This window comes from Typopeltis vanoorti, chromosome 14 (genome assembly GCF_054136105.1).
Source record: "Typopeltis vanoorti isolate ZY-2024b chromosome 14, IOZ_Tvanoo_1.0, whole genome shotgun sequence".
NCBI lineage: Eukaryota > Metazoa > Arthropoda > Arachnida > Uropygi > Thelyphonidae > Typopeltis > Typopeltis vanoorti.
In genome coordinates this window covers 90,229,411-90,245,882 of record NC_143562.1, presented here as the reverse complement: position 1 = coordinate 90,245,882, position 16,472 = coordinate 90,229,411, and the positions used below count along the sequence as shown (strand labels likewise).

The 16,472-nt window shown below is 35.3% G+C and overlaps 1 protein-coding gene across 4 annotated transcripts in view; it reads right to left on the bottom strand.

Annotated features, from left to right (window-relative positions):
* The window catches only part of LOC150099751 (lachesin-like), a 373,707-nt gene extending 357,744 nt beyond the window's left edge, over positions 1-15,963 (bottom strand). For all 4 annotated transcript variants that reach the window (XM_090404151.1, XM_090404155.1, XM_090404152.1 and 1 more), the window contains exon 1: positions 15,841-15,963. The gene's annotated coding sequence lies outside the window, so the exon portion shown is untranslated. The remainder of the gene's footprint in view (positions 1-15,840) is intronic.
* Between the last annotated feature and the right edge of the window lie 509 nt (positions 15,964-16,472).

Sequence of the window (16,472 nt, the reverse complement as noted above, 5' to 3'; positions counted from 1 at the left end):
AAAATGTTTAAGACAGCGAAATGTTATTACTTGTGGATGTAGAAATCAATAAAATGTTGGGACACAAGCAATTAAATGAGTGTATTTGTGCAATCGGGACTTTTTTACAACACTTTTGTGAATTCAAGTTTCAGATCTACCGTCCTGGATAAGCATTAGGATTGCAATGATTATTATGACCAGGAATAATAATTTTTGTTCAGAAATTTAGTTTAAAAATAGCGAATATTTAATGAAATGAACTCAAAAAAGGTTGCAATGATATGGAGATTTAAAAAAAATAGGAAAAAATCATATGTTTAAACAAAATGTGATAAATCCTATTTTAATACTGAAAAAAGGTTCAATGGGGAATATTAGTTTAAATTAGATTGAGCAGTCTTTGAAAAGCAAAGAACTATAAATGAGGAAAACTGAGATGAAAAGTCGGCAGCAGTTGAGGAAGTCGAAGGGCTCATTAAAATAATTCGACAGTCATGCAGGGATGAAACGATTTTGACTGCAAATAAGTTAACTTAATTTCTGGGAATTTCTATTGATTTGAAATGAAAAGGGAGGAACACGAAGAATTTAATATGATGATAGTAAGAAAAGTCATTTATGAGAAGTTCTGCATTCTGTTCCGCTTCTTGTCAATGTCATTACTAGTAACTTCACTCTTTATTATGTCGATATTGAGTTATTAGGAGTGGCACTTCAATAGACAGGGTAATATATTAATATGTTCGTATACATTTCAATTATGTGTTATTACACTGAATCTCTAACTTCAATGCACACTTTATTTGACAATTTATTTAGTTTCATTGGTTTCAATTTGTCTGAGAAAGCTGGTACTAGGTAGCTTGCACTCGATGTAGACAGTGAGATGAATGAGTTGAACTAAGCTTTTAAAACACCTCACAATGGTTCGCTGTGGAACAGTTCGTAGTGATTTATTTCTTTAAACTACTTTTCTATTAAATTCATTCCATCCTGCTAGATGGGTGAAGCAAGTATGCTCTTCATATTCACCGTTATCTGTAGAAGAAAATGCATGGATGGGTAATATTACCTGCCATGATCAGAGCCTACAGCTCTATATAGAACTATAGGCTCTGATCGTGGAAGGACGATAACAGCAATAGCCAAGCCTCAGTTAAAGCTTCATTGACTGCAACATTGTCACCCATCCTACTGCAAATTCCAGTAGAATGGGTGGCAATTTGCTGTTCTTATATTCTTACTCTCCACCTCTTTCACTCTATCCCAATTGCTATTCGCAGAACGATACTGGTTTGATTGGGTGAAGCATAAATGCTTTTCATATTCCCCTTTGTTTGAGAGGGAAGTTCTTTGAGTGGAGAGTTATTGAGCTTAAAGCTCGCCCTGGGATTAGCTGTGTTCAGCTGAGCATAGGATTGACTTGGGTCTTTTGTATTTGCAGAATTTTACTTCATTGTAATCTGAAGCTTGACTGATCAGGGGGGGGGATTTGGATGATTGCTTGTCTTGCGAACTTTTCTGCTAGGTCATGATGGAAGGATGTGATGTAGGGAATGTTGACTTCTCAGTGAAAATGAGAGTTTCGAATGAACCATGGAGCGTCCGGGATCATTCTCAGGCATTTGCTCTGTATCCTCTGCAGTTTAAAAATATTTGTATGCGAGGTGTGGCTCCATGCAAGAGATGCTTAAGCGATGACTGGGCGTATTACCATCTTGTATATGAGTAGTTTGTTCAGGGTATCCAGTTTGCTTCTTCTGTTGATCATGGGTTAGATTTGTGCGATTACTTTCGATGTCTTGGAACTCACGTGTTTTATGTGATTGGTGAACTGAAGTTTTCTGTCAAGCATCACACCGAGATATTTTACTTCGCTCTGCCATGGAATCTTGACGCCTAGCAGGTGTATGTCTTAATTGGTCTGAAATTTCTTCCTAGTGAACAGTCTGCTTGAACACTTCAGTGGGTTTGCTTGGATCCTCCAGGCCATCAGCCATTTCTTCAATATATGGATATTGTTTTGAAGTCTACTGATAGCTAGTTTGGGGCTGCGAGAACTTGCTAATAAAGCAGTATCATCAGCATACAACGCAGTGATTGTTGAATTAGGGTTTTTAGGGAAATCAGCTAGGTAGATAGAAAATAGCAGGGGGACAAGAAGTGAGCCCTGTGGCACTCTTGCCAAGATCTTGCGTCCGGTTGAAAGAGTTTCATTTATTTTGACTTGTATGAATCTGTCTTTCAGATAAGAGTTAATTATTTTTACAAGGTTAATTGCCACATTGTATTTGATGAGTTTGTAGAGAAGACCCTGATGCCACACCTTGTCGAAAGCCTTTGCAGTATCTATAAAGACTGCAGCTGTGTGGAGGTTCCAGCTGAAACCTTTTGTAATGTGTTCCACCAGTCGGTGTATTTGTTGAGTAGTACTGTGATTTTTTCTGAAACTGAATTGCTCCTCCGGAATAATTCCTAGCTTGTCAGTTGCTGTTTGAAGCCTTGTAAGGATGACTTTTGTTTTGGTAAGTTTTGGTCATTGCTGCAGCTTGATTTCTTTCCTGAGTTGTTGGACTGGAGACTGTTTGGACCAGTGGCCAACCTCCATGGCTGCCTTGAGCATTTCTGTAGGGTGTGGTAGGGGCAGCGTTTGCTGACCCGCGGTTATTTGGGTGCTCAATGATGCACCCCTTGTAGTAGGCAGGATGAGGCGCATTTGGCTGGCGTGTTGGCTTGGTGAAAATGATGGTCTGGTGGCCCTCGCCACATTTTGAACACCCGAAATTGGCCTTGTAAAGTTTTTGGGCATGGCCAAACCTTTGGCATCTATGGTACTGCCCAGCTGATAACTTTTTCCTTAGCGGCTCAGTGGAGATTCTGATGCCACAGATGGTGGTCAGTTCATAATGTTTTTCTGCATCTTGTCAATCTCTATCAGCACTAGTGGCATTGACCGTTTATCTGACCTGAGCATCCTACTAACTTTGACTGGGGTCAGGCCCCGACTCATAAGGACAGCAGTGATTTCTTCAGAGGTGTCACCTTCAGTTACTCCGCGAAGTACTACCTTGAGATTCGTTTCACTGGGTAAAGCAAAAGTGTGATAAGGAAGACTTTTGTTATCCATTAGTTTTGTCATTTGTCTGTAGTCAGTGACTGTAGCTGGATTTTGATTCCATCTTGAATTTGAGCTCCGGAATATGAGATTTGATGTTCCCTAAGGGCTGATGTGACAGTGGTCCATTTGTCCTTGTCCCTTAGTATAACAGGTGGAACCTTTTCGGTGTTCCTCGGGACATCTGGTGTATGCAAGTCTTCATCCATTCGGTCGTATGTAGTTCTTCATCTTTTGTTAGAATGCTCCCTCTGAGTTGTTTTGGCAGGCGGATTTTGGTAGCAGAGCAGTAATGAGTTCTTCTTGTGATATCTCATCCTCCTCTCTATCCTGATCGTTAGTATGAATGTACTGCTTTATAAAATCCGGCCAGTCAGATTCACGCCTGCCTATTATAAGTTTCAGTACCTCTAGGGACTGCTCCTTATTAAGGATCTGCTCATTGATGTTTTCCATAGCCGAGCAGCGATCTCCTGCAGGCAGAAATTGTTTGACAGCAGTATATATAATCCCGCAGGGCTAGGGGCCTGCCAGCAAAGAACCCTGTAGACCAAGGTGGTCTACTAGCAATATAAAATCCCGCAGGGCTTGAGTCACTGGTCCTCATTGCGGGTGTGGCCTGCCAGCCATTTGATCTCTTGCATGTTTAATGCAGAGAGAGAGACAGTAGGAATCAAACTCTGTCAGCGCTAGTGCAATGTGATTGCGATCTAATCAGGCTCAGTCTAAAATAATACGTCCGTTCACATCAAAAGCAGAAAAATGAGTTAGTTAACAGAACATGTACAACAACAGGATTACTGACAATAGAACCCAATTGCTATTAGTTCTTAAAAGAACTGGGCGATGGACTGAGTCCTCGACTCTTCATCCCATCATATGAATGAAGAAAATCTGTGTGGATAGGGTGTCATTGAGCTAAAAGCTCTAGTCATAGCTGAATAACGGCAATAGCCGAACCCTAGTTAAAACCTCATTGGCTGCAGCATTGCCATCCATTACCCTGAAAGTCCTAAAAAGGACTTTCTTTTTCTTCCTTTCCCCAACTTGCTATCCTTATAAGGATTGGCTTAAAGGAGTGAAGCAAGAATGATTTTCATCTTCCCCGTTATCTGTAGCGGACAGTGTAGGGATAAGGTGTTATTGAGCTATTATAGCTCTGATCATGGCAAGAGAGAAATAGCAATAGCCGAACCTCAGTTATAACTTCATTGGCTACAGCATTGCCATCCATTACCCTCTAAGGGTATTAATCACCGCATCTCATGGTCGATTCTCTCTTTTGAACTCGAACCCCAACTTGCTATTTACATCCAGGGAAATGTAAATAGCAAATAACTATCTGCTAGTAGTAGGTGTGTTAACAATATATGCATTTAATAAACAAATTTTAAAATATAAACATTTAACTATTTCAAAAACTATGTCAAAAATAATAAAAAAAGACAAAATGTACTCCTCAACCAATAGACTGTAGGTTTGAATACTGACGCATGTATGATGCTTTGTGATTGTCATTACGTGGGGGATCAATTTCACTGAAAAAAAAAGTTCAATCTATAGAACAAGGTTTCGTGATTATATATAAAAAACAAAAAAAATAAAATAACAATAAAATCCTTAGCCTACCCATGTTGCTAATGGACTATAAGTTGCATTGTTCCGTGAGGGAAATTAACGGGAAAAAACGCTGAAAGTTGTGGAAATTGCTACTTATATTTTACTGTTTTAAATAAATGTAGGCCGAACATAGAGAAAAAAAGTAAAACGACCTCGATGCATTATATCCGCTGGTTGTATATAATCATTAGATTCGCATAATCCTAGCTCGCGTTTTATTTTCATGTGTGCTGATTTCTGTGCATGAAAAGTCCGTTAAATACTCTGGAGAAATAACTTATTTCTATGAGAAAACGCCCAGTGTTCTAACCAAATGAATTAAACAAAACAAGTTACTATTTTTATGGGATTAAAAAATACAGCAAATGGTAATTGAGTTTTTCCTTATTTTCAATTAAAGAATAGAAGGTCAAATTATTTCTTTAGAAATTTACATTAAACTATTTTATGTTTATGTTATTCGTTTTTGATATTGCTAACGATATGGGATTCGTCATGATAAAACAGCGTTAATATACTTCAGGTTAACTTCTTAAATCCATTAACTGATCTTGTACTACACGTCATCATCATTGTGGTTTAGTAATGATGACGTGTAGTACACGTCATCGGAATATTAATTAAAATAAACACATAAACCAGTGCCTAAAACTTCACCAATGAAATATTCATATGTGTTTTGATAAAGATATTTGACTAACTCTGCAAATAATATTCGGAACACTTTCAGAAGTTTTTGCGAAAAACTCTAATGCCTTAAGAAATTTTAAAATATTATTTCCAATGCGTCTCGTCATGAAAAGAATATTCTTCAGCAAAGAATGGATATTTTCTTTCAAGGTTCTTGTGGTAGGTTTGTGGACCGAAGTTTCATTGAATATCAGTTTACACAGAAATGACTTTTATTATTGGATACAGAAGAATAGTCCCAATAAACATGACAGACAGAGTTCCAGCTCCGTATATATTGTTTCCTGCTTTTTTATATAAATATAAAGAAACGTATGGAAAAAATATAGTAAAAAAAAAGAAAGAGAGGAAGGCCAGAGAGATTCATAACCTAGTATCTAATATATGGAGTTTTTGAAGTCTCCATACAAAATACCCAGAAAGAAAACTATTTCCTTCTAGGGAAAAAAGTACGGATATGGAATAATTCAAATTTCAAAAGATGATAGATTGCCGGCCTTCTAAATGACAACAGTATTCTATTCCGGTGGATTTGTAGAAGTTGAATTTCTCGGTAAAAGAAGCAATGTCATCTATACATTTTTCATGGAGAAATACTTTGAAATTTAATAATTTGATGCATGCAATTAATTACAAAACATTTGAAAAAAAATGTAGACATCTCGTGGAGAGTTGAGTTTATAGTCGTTATAAGGACTGGCTTAAAGGGGCGAAGCAAGAATCCTTTTCATCTTCCCCATTATCTGTGGAGAACAGTGTAGGGATAAGGTGTTATTGAGCTATTAAAGCTCTGATCATGGCAGGAGGGTAACAGCAATAGCCGAGCCTCATTTAGAACTTCATTGGCTAATGCATTGATATCCATTACCCTCCAAGGGTATTAATCACCGCCTACCAGATGAGTTTATATAGAAATATATCAGTTTATATAGAACTATATCGTTATATAGATGATGAAAAGCAAGAATGCTTTTCATCTTCCACGTTATCTGTAGAGGACAGTTTAAGGACAAGGTATTATTGAGCTACATAAAGCTCTGATCATGGCAGAAGGGTAACAGCAATAGCAGAGCCTCAGTTAGAACTTACTGGCTACAGCATTGCCATCCATTACCCGCCCAGGGTTTCTACATCATTCCTACTCTTAAAGTTCTTAAAAGAACTGGGCGATGGACTGAGTCCTTGACTCTTTATCCCGTCATCTGAATGAAGAAAATCTGTGTGGATGGGGTGTTATTGAGCTAAAAGCTCTAGTAATGGCTGGGTAACGGCAATAGCCGAGCCTCAGTTAAAACTTCATTGGCGATGTTGAAGTAAAGCCAACTCTAAAAATTCGGACGATCCCTAGACCACTCAATAGTGGCCGAAAGACCGTCCTTCTCAGCGTTGGTTCCATTCAGTGATGGCCTTCTCTCCACCACCACCGAGCAGAACCGCTCATATTCCGAAGAAAATCATTCACCGACAAAGCCCCTCAGCGGGCTGTGCCGGAAAACACTTACCCCGGAGACTCAAATTGCTCCCTTAAGGCAAAAACCCTAAGAGAGCGAACTCAAACTCTCGAATTTCTGCGCCCCAGGGGTAACAGCAACATCTGCGCCTCATTTAAAACTTCATTGGCTACAGCATTGCCATTTGTTACCTTGGAAGTCCTTATTCACCTCATTCCTACTTATAGTCCTTATAAGGACTGGCTTAAAGGGGCGAAGCAAGAATACTTTTCATCTTCCCCGTTATCTGTAGAGGACAGTGTAGGGATAAGGTGTTATTGAGCAATTAAAGCTCTGATCATGGCAGGAGGGTAACAGCAATAGCCGAGCCTCAGTTAGAACTTCATTGGCTACAGCATTGCCATTCATTATCCTTCAAGGGTATATTTAATCACTGCATATTCCGGTCGATTAACTCACTCCGGTACCACTCGGTCCTCATTCCTTCTCTTAGTCCAATCAAAATGTTATATAAATGTTATATTTTTATTAGTGTATAAGTATAATAACGAAATATTTATTTTAATCTAGTAAATTTGTAAATTAATAAAAAAATTTAAAAGAATATTAATAGTACATTATCTTTTTTATAAATTTTGAAAATTTTATTATATATTCTTAATTACGTTTTCAGTTACTTATTCCATAAGCATATTTATAATGCACTAGGGTTTCACAGTTATGCAAAGAAAAAAAAACTATTTTATGCAATAAACGTTAATAGTATCTTAATAACGCATGTATACAGAATAGTATTGCACAAGAAACATCAATATATAGTTATTTTAATCACGAAATAAATCGCGTTTACATTTATGTTTGTAAGACTAGGAATTTCTTTCTCCAACTTGTAAACTATTCATTTTATTGCCCGTACCCAGCTGATATGGGATTGATTGGAACGTAAAGAAAGCCCAGCAGCGATAAGGCAGTAAAAGAGCATTTTACATGTCACCGTTATAATGAGTTAGCCTGTAGTGGTTTGGGCAGCCGACACCACAGACATATCTTGCCATAAACACCTCCAAAGTCTGTGGGTATTTGGAGGAGTCCTATCCCAGTACAATTTTATGAGATTCCCAAAAGGTTTGTGCTATATCTACAAGAAATATAGTTCTCTTCAGATTAATGTGTTCTGGTTGTGATTTCATGGGCTGTAAAGGCGACACCTTGTCCCAATTGCGTGGTTAATACTTCAATGCGTACGTTGATAAAGAATGGTTTAATTTAGACACAGTTGCTTTAACTTAGATTAGAGAAAGAAAATTCATGTCTGTGATTCTTACAAGAATAGTTCTTAATTAGAGCAGGGGGAGGCCAAAGTATCTCAAATGCTGATTGTGTTTTTAATCTAATGCCGTCATATTAAGTCATGACATTTAGACGCTGTGATAAAGAACAATCTAAGACCATAATACGAAGTTTTCCTTTTAAATTTCCTTTGTTTTCGAGTCAAATATTGGCTAGATAGCTTTTTTAATTCGAAGGATTAGAAAGAAATCATAGGACTGCAGTGTTTTTTTTCCAATTTTAATTTCTTTTGTGTTGAAAGCGCTGTTCATAGCTGAATATCCAAATGAATTTGATTTCGTTATGTTTAAGGGATAAGTTAACTTTCGAAGTTATAAAATCACAATCGGATATTCAGTTTACTTACTTATATTGAATGATGTAGCATCGTCTTTTTGTTAGGAGTTGCGATACATTTCATGGTGTACACTAATCAATAAAAAATATTTTTAGAGTTGCATCGCTTAAAATTAATACAGAGATTATGGCCATGATATAAATCAGCAGTACACGTTTTCTGAAGAATGGGAATACAGAATACTGTCAATTGAATTGGATTTGGAGAGAGACCGTAAGTCCTTGATGTACACGAAGAAGTCCTTGTGGGTGACAGCACCTTTGGATTCTCTGACACTGATTAAGAAATATGATTAGACGAAGCTATCCATCATGAGACGCTGTAAACAACCATACAGAAAACTCGCAATCGAACCACAAAGGGTAGGATGGAGACCGTAAGGTAGCAGCGTGTTAGGAAGGCCTCGATGCCAATCAAAGATCAAATGCTTGGATATATCAAGAACAATCACGAATTTCTTCAAATACTTCGATAGCCTATGTGCAAAAGTGGAAAAGGTTAGTGGATGTCTACTATAGAATGGAAATGGCGGAATCTATACCGACTGGTTATATAGATGATACAGAAAGGTATTCATTCTAGAGTACAAATGGAGGAATACGACCTGTATCAAAAGACAGTATCAAGCCTAATGAGGATATTACAGTTATCCTTCTGGTGAAAACTCAGAGGAGAGATTCAGTGAGAAATATTTGGTGCTGTAGGATTTGATTTGCCTTGATCGTCTATACAACAGTTGGAGGAAAACTTAGTGCTAAGGAGTCAATCTCTGGATGATTTTACCATGCAACCATCAGGATGTGAGGGGTGGAAACAAGAAACGATAGAAGTTATGCCTTAGAAAGGGGGCCAGAGAGATCAACTGCTAGTTTAGCAAGAGGCAAGCTGACAGAATTTGACCGTTTTGAAATCTGCTTTGAATGTTCGTGATCTTAGAATTGACTCAGGTTGTAGTGTAATGTAGGCGCATTGAAAAGTTGGAGTTTGACTTCAGATATTGAGCAGAGGTTGCAATTGTAATCAAGGGCAAATTTTAGAAAACTATTATTATTCTTATGAACATAATCTATGTATATTTTCTTGTCTAAATAGTTTCGTCTTCGACTCATTAAATAACAGTCGCTAAATAATGCAATCCAATATTGAGAATATCCCTGTAAATTACATACATTTATCATAATTATTTGTTTAATAATAAAGATATTTTTTGTTTCAGAATAAATTATAAACATTTCATGAGATTTTTCCTGTCCCGAACACGAATGACATTTTATTCATAGATCTCCTCACAGTTCGTAACAATAGGACAAAAACGCCACCTGTGATTATGAAAAAAGATAAATCTTCCATATTTTGCGAATATTGCACATCTTTAAATATTCACGAAATGTGTTTACATATCTTTCAAGCAAATAATCGTAGCTGTAATCTAAGAAGCCTTTCAAAGAATGTCAGCTGGATATTTTATAAATTAAATTATGTTCTTCAACGAAAATAAAACCACTCTCAGAGATAACAAGCTCATCTAAAAATCTCAAGGAAAACAGTTTCGCTTTTCAGTTCGCTTTAGTGAAAGAACAAAACGTGGCTGAGAACTATTTAATCCAGGATCTTGACTCTTCTATTTCTTCTGATATCTCAACCATTTGGCGAAGGAATGTAATTTAATTTGCAATAAAATAAACACCAAACGGTTCACTACGAAATTTAATTATAATCACTAATTAGTTATCAGTATACAGTTTATTTTTCCTCTCTAAAACTTATAATTTCGCCTTTCTTAATTAAGAAATACAAAAGTGTGAAACAATTATTTATTCAGCTAAGGAAGACCAAAAATATAATACGATAAAAAACGTCACCAGTACAAGAAGGATAATGAGATTCACGACACTTTCTTTGTCTTGAGAAAAAGAAAAGATTGTAGCTATTGCAAAGATTAATGAAGGCCGTAGTAGAAAAATTAGGAGCATCAATTAGCGCATGGTCAGCATTCTTACTTAGCTCATGCTACACTTATGTTAAAAGAGATAAGCTGGAGCTAATTTCTGCTCTTTGCAAACTAATAATTGCAAATTACTGCAAATCCTATGATTATCCCATCGGGGATTTAATTTTGTCTTCTACTGTGGGTATACACAAAGACAGCCTACTTATTTCTACCATTTCAGTGAGTGTTTATGCTGTTAAATTTAAAGATATATTTAGGGATTCTATTTATGATTTGAACATAAACTTGATCCACTAACTGACATTAGCCACATTCAGTTTATAATTAGTTTACGATAGTAGTTGGATATCACAATTTCTACTGAATGATATTTTTGATTTTAGCGTATTGTTTATAGGCATAATGTGGGCTATTACTTCAAATTCCATCAATTGAAATAAAAAAGAGGGTAAAAAAGAAGTATTTAGTTGTATATTGTGTAATAAAACGAACAATGATCAGCTACTTATGACGAATCAGTTAGACCTAAAATGACAACTATAAAATCTAAACTTTAGTTATTTTCCAAGTAAAAAATAAATGGTAGAATCATATCTCATCCTTGACTGGCGATAAGAATCGTGAACGAAAATCGCACCGAACGCGGATATCCTTTTCAGTACATTAAACACAACAAATAGACCCTTGGAGGGCTTTCGAACAAACAGATATCGTCAAACCAAGGTAAAAAAATATTTTAAAATATTTATTTTCGCCCCAGAATACGCTATTGTATCAGCTGCAATTATTAACCATATACAGCATATAATAATAGAGGCACCACGAATTTAAACGCATCTGGTTTATGAATATTCATACATGAATATGAAAAACGTATTTGTTATAAATTACATGATGTCATAATCAAAGATTGTTTGCAATCAACAGTGAATTGATTTCAGACGGTTCCATTGAAAAACAAGGATGGAAATATTTCTAGAATGTCTTCTTACCGAAGAGGCAGTTTCAATAGACTGGACTGTTGAAGCCCCTGGATTTCTATTCACTTATTTGATCCTTACATCAGCTTCCCTTGAAGTGGTTTTATTGACACTCCTTTTCCTTGAGAGATATTAATGATCATAAGTGCACCAGAAGCCAAGGCATGTTGCTATTTCTTGCCTCTGATATACTGTAACAGTATAACAGCGTATATTTTCTTTATTGGCAATTCTCTTAAAAATGATGGAGTATGCGTGCATCTGTCTCGAGCTCTACTACCTACTTATAACACCACACAGTAACCATAGTTTGATTCCTCCATTATATTCTGCAAAAAAGACAAATCATAACAGAGTGGGCTTTCATTTTTATTTTGATTATAGTATTTTTCAGCTGACTGGGCATAAAATTTTACAAACTACTCCAGAATGTCGTATGAATAATGAGTTGTCAGAGAAAAATTGAAGTGTCAATATATTCTATTATATTGAAACTGTATACATTTTACAGAGTGGTGCAAATATCAGTGATTTACAAAATATATTTTGAAAGAAAACTTGTGAATAATATAAGGCAGTCTATGTATAAATCTTTTTCGATACTATCTTTTTTTATGTTTCTGTAGCGTTTCTTAAGTTTAAGACAGTCGTTATATGTTACACTTACGTATCTTATTTCTTCTTTCAAAATATATCGGCTGGGAGAGGAATCGTAACCTCAGTTGAACTTTAATTTCATACATAAAACCAAGAAGAAAAGTCGCGTAAAAGTCTAGAAATCCTTCAAATACAAAGCAACTTATTGATTCATTCAGAGGCGATGCCAACTCTATTTTAAACATAAAATCCAACTTTCGCAAAAGATACTAATAAGCAACATATTCTAATTAGAGGGATGCTTACGTATCCTAAGAGAAATATGTTGTGTTTACTTATTTTCGAAAGCGAGTTCGTTCAAATTTAACTAGACCAATCCGTACTTTCAAACTAGCTCGTGCTTACTTGAGAGTTTACAGTATGATTAATGGATATCTTGATTCCGAGTATAAATATATCGATCATTGACTCAAGCTATATTTTCCGCTTGTTGGAGCCACATGGTTCGCCCAGTCAGCAAAACGATGCCATGTAACGCTATGAACCGGGCTCTAAATCGATGAAGTAATAAAAATTCCAATTTTTCCTAAGAGCTGAGAGTTTCCGCTTTGTTCGCTTAATTAAGGCCACCCCGGACATTCTACTTATGAACGCTATATACAACGCTTCATTTAAAGCGCATTCGGTTTCAGAAAGAAATTAAGTTACAACTTTCTAAATTGTAGAACAGTTTAAAGAACTTTCTTTCAACAGAAGTATTGGAAAATGGAAAATCGAGGTTTACAGTAAAACATACTCTCGAAATTCTATTCCTAAGTCCACTTCTTAATGCAATGTAGGATGCTAATCTCATGATATTGCTAGACATTAAACTCATGTTGTTGTTGTTGTTGTTGTGTGATGTGAATTTCAATTGTCGTTGTTGTGGGATATTAATCTCGTGCTGTTGGATGTTAATTTCATGTTGTTGTTGAGTATGTTTATTTCAATGTTGTTTTTGCGGGATGTTAGTTTCATGTTATTGCGGAAGATTAATTTCATGTTTTTGTTTTTGTGGGATGTTAGTTTCATGTTATTGTTGTTGCGGGATGTTAGTTTCATGTTATTGTTGTTGCGGGATGTTAGTTTCAATGTTGTTGAATGTTAAGTTCGTAATGTTATTGTCCTCGTTAGATGTTAAACTAATCTTTCGCCTGTCAACGAGTAATTATGACTATGAAATAATTAAGACTAACAACTATGCATCTTACAATAGATCTGTATTCTCTCCATCTTCGTCGCTCTACTACACTCTTTTGTTAGCGTGTTAGGGGAATAACTGTATTAGTATTCAAACGGCAGAAAAAATATTTATTTATAAAATAACGTTACAGTTTACAAGAGTCGTAAGAGCCTGTCTCAGTAGGCACCTTGGGAGTATGTAGTTGTTTTACTTTCATTCTACTCTGGATAAATCTATTGCAATACGTTTTCTGTAGAATAAATTTTTGAGGTGCTTTTTTAAATTTTTTAGTAACAAAAATTTATTACTACATTTGTTCAGTAATTTTTATTAATAAATCTGAAGTAAATATATCACCACTGTAAAGCAATTGCTGTACAGTCTTTGGAAGATAATTTAGTTGGTTGTTTGCCGAAGATTATGCCAAACTGAGTGAAGCCATTTAAAAATATATTGATGTCAGTCAAACGCATGTGTTCCCCCAACAGCTCTGACTGTTATGTGGATGAAAAGGAAACTGAAGTCAATAAGGCAATCCAAGTATGTACTAACTTAGTTGAAATAGCCTTATAAATATGGTTTGCAATCAAATTGAGATTCTTACCAAGATGACAACCTCATGGGCTCTGGGTTGTCATCTATACTTATAGAGGTAATAACCACTTCCTATAATAAGTAATTTCTTCCACTTAAAGGAGTAAAAATTGAAAATATAGATTAATGAAGTGAGCAAGGATGAACTTGTGTAGTTTTCGATATTTTAAGTAATTTAATTCTATCGATTTCCATACAGTTTTAATTTTAAGAATTTATTTTAATTATTTTAAATTAATTATATTGAACTTGAGAATGAACCATTTAGCACACAGAGAATTTCTTTCTGATATCAAAATGTCTGTTATTTCGTTACTATAGCGATACGTATTTTCCCACTAAGTGGTCTGCTACAGCAGCTTTGATCGTGTTGAGCAGTGATTTTTTAGTTTCCATTTCGTTTTACAAAATTTCAGTTCCTGTGTAGGAGACTGAAATTAGGACATAAAAAGATAAATAGTTTCTCGCTTTTGATGCATCGTGTTCAGTTCGGCGTTTCTAATAGTTTATAAGCAGATGACAGATTTACCAATAAGCTATTACTTAATAAAGATGAGTAAATAAAATATTTATTCCTAAAAGGTTGAAATTATTTTAAATTTCATTAAAAAATTAATTAACTCAAATGTTGGCTATTGAGGATTACTAGCAGAGATAATGAACGAACCATCAGTTAAAAAAATAAATGTACTAATTAATCACACAAGTTCCACTGCGATTCCTGCTAATAGTTAGTGGAAGTTAATTAAAATTTGCTCAAATAAATGTGTGAGTTGACTTAGCTCGTAGAAGAAGGGCGCAAGCACGTGATTAAATCTGACTCAAATGCGAACTGAGAATGCAGTTTGACTAAATTCCCTTAAAAATTGGGCGATTTTAATTCGCTTTAGACATCGTAACTTAATGCAGTTAATAGGAAATCACACATCACACACTTTAGTGTTATTCCGTAACAGCCTAAATAAATATAAATATAAATAAATACTTGGATTCAAAAATTATTCTATTAATAAATTCTCAATTATTTTATAGCGCCGTAATTGGGAAGGAAGAATTTTAACAATTTCTCGCAATCACACGTTTAAATGATTTCACAAATATAGATATAGCGAATTGAATAGTGGGAAGAATGGCATGCACGCAATCAAGTTATTGAAGGTTCTTAAAAGAACTGGGCGATGGACCGAGAGTCCTTGACTCTTTATCCTGTCATCTGAATGAAGATAATTTGTGTGGATGGAGTGTTATTGAGCTAAAAAGCTGTAGTCATGGCTGGGTAACGGCAATAGCCGAGCCTCAGTTAAAACTTCATTGGCTACAACATTGCCATTTGTTACCCTGGAAGTCCTAAAAAGGCCTTTTTCCATTTTCTAATTTTAAGTTATTGAAGGTTTTCTCTATTGTTTAATTTATATAAATATTATTCAAATTCTGTTATGGTTTCTAGAGATATGTACCATTTTAAATTTGTTTTGCCTATCTTTAACCTATTTTACTATTTATTTTATTTTTTTCTTACCCTTTACTTTATTATTTTATACTAATTTCGTTATATTATACCAATTTGTGACCAAAAGTATGTCTAAGAATTTCTAATCTAATATCAACTGATGACTTGCAATGTTTCGGTTTGAGCAAATGTAAACAATAATGAGCAACCCTCTTAATTTATATAATCAGCAATACTTTTCATATGAAAAACATAACTTTCTCGACTGGATATTGTAGAGCTTTGATCATTATATATGTTTTCTTGTAGTTATCATTAATATTTTGGTGTTTTGTACTCGTTTATGAGTATTGATATCGGCATATTCAGTTGCTTACTATACGCATATCTGTGTTTAGGAACAAAGACTATGACTTGCTTTTATGTGTGAGCCTGTATGGATACCGATATACAGACTGTTCCTAAGTGCTCTATGGAACTCTATACTTAAGTGATACATACCTAGTGCTTTGTAGAAAGGCCTTTGTTGCTGCTCTTGCTTCTTGTATCATAAACCCATATTCTGTTCCAAGGGCTCGTTTATTAATGTCTGAAATATTTCTAGTAATGTACATCATCTTCTTTCTTTTTCTAAATTTTCTGCAGAAAATAAGTTAGCATAATAATTATCACGTGCTTTCATAATTATTTAATATTACATACATGTTCAAAATTACTAATTCTATTAATCATTATACAGTAATATAATATCATATTTACTTGAAATAACCTTATCCTTATAAGGACTGGTTTAAAGGGGTGAAGCAAGAATGCTTTTCATCTTCCCCGTTATCTGTAGAGGACAGTGTAGGGATAAGGTGTTATTGAGCTATTAAAGCTCTGATCATGGCAGGAGGGTAACAGCAACAGCCGAGCCTCAGTTAGAACTTAGGGATAAGGTTATTGAGCTATTATTAAAGCTCTGATCATGGCAGGAGGGTAACAGCAATAGCCGAGCCTCAGTTAGAGCTTCATTAGCTACAGCATTGCTATCCATTACCCTCCAAGGGTAATTGACAATTGACAATTGACATTTATGTCTTTAAGGGTGAAGCAAGATGCTTTTCATATTCCCCGCTATCTGTCGTGGTTAC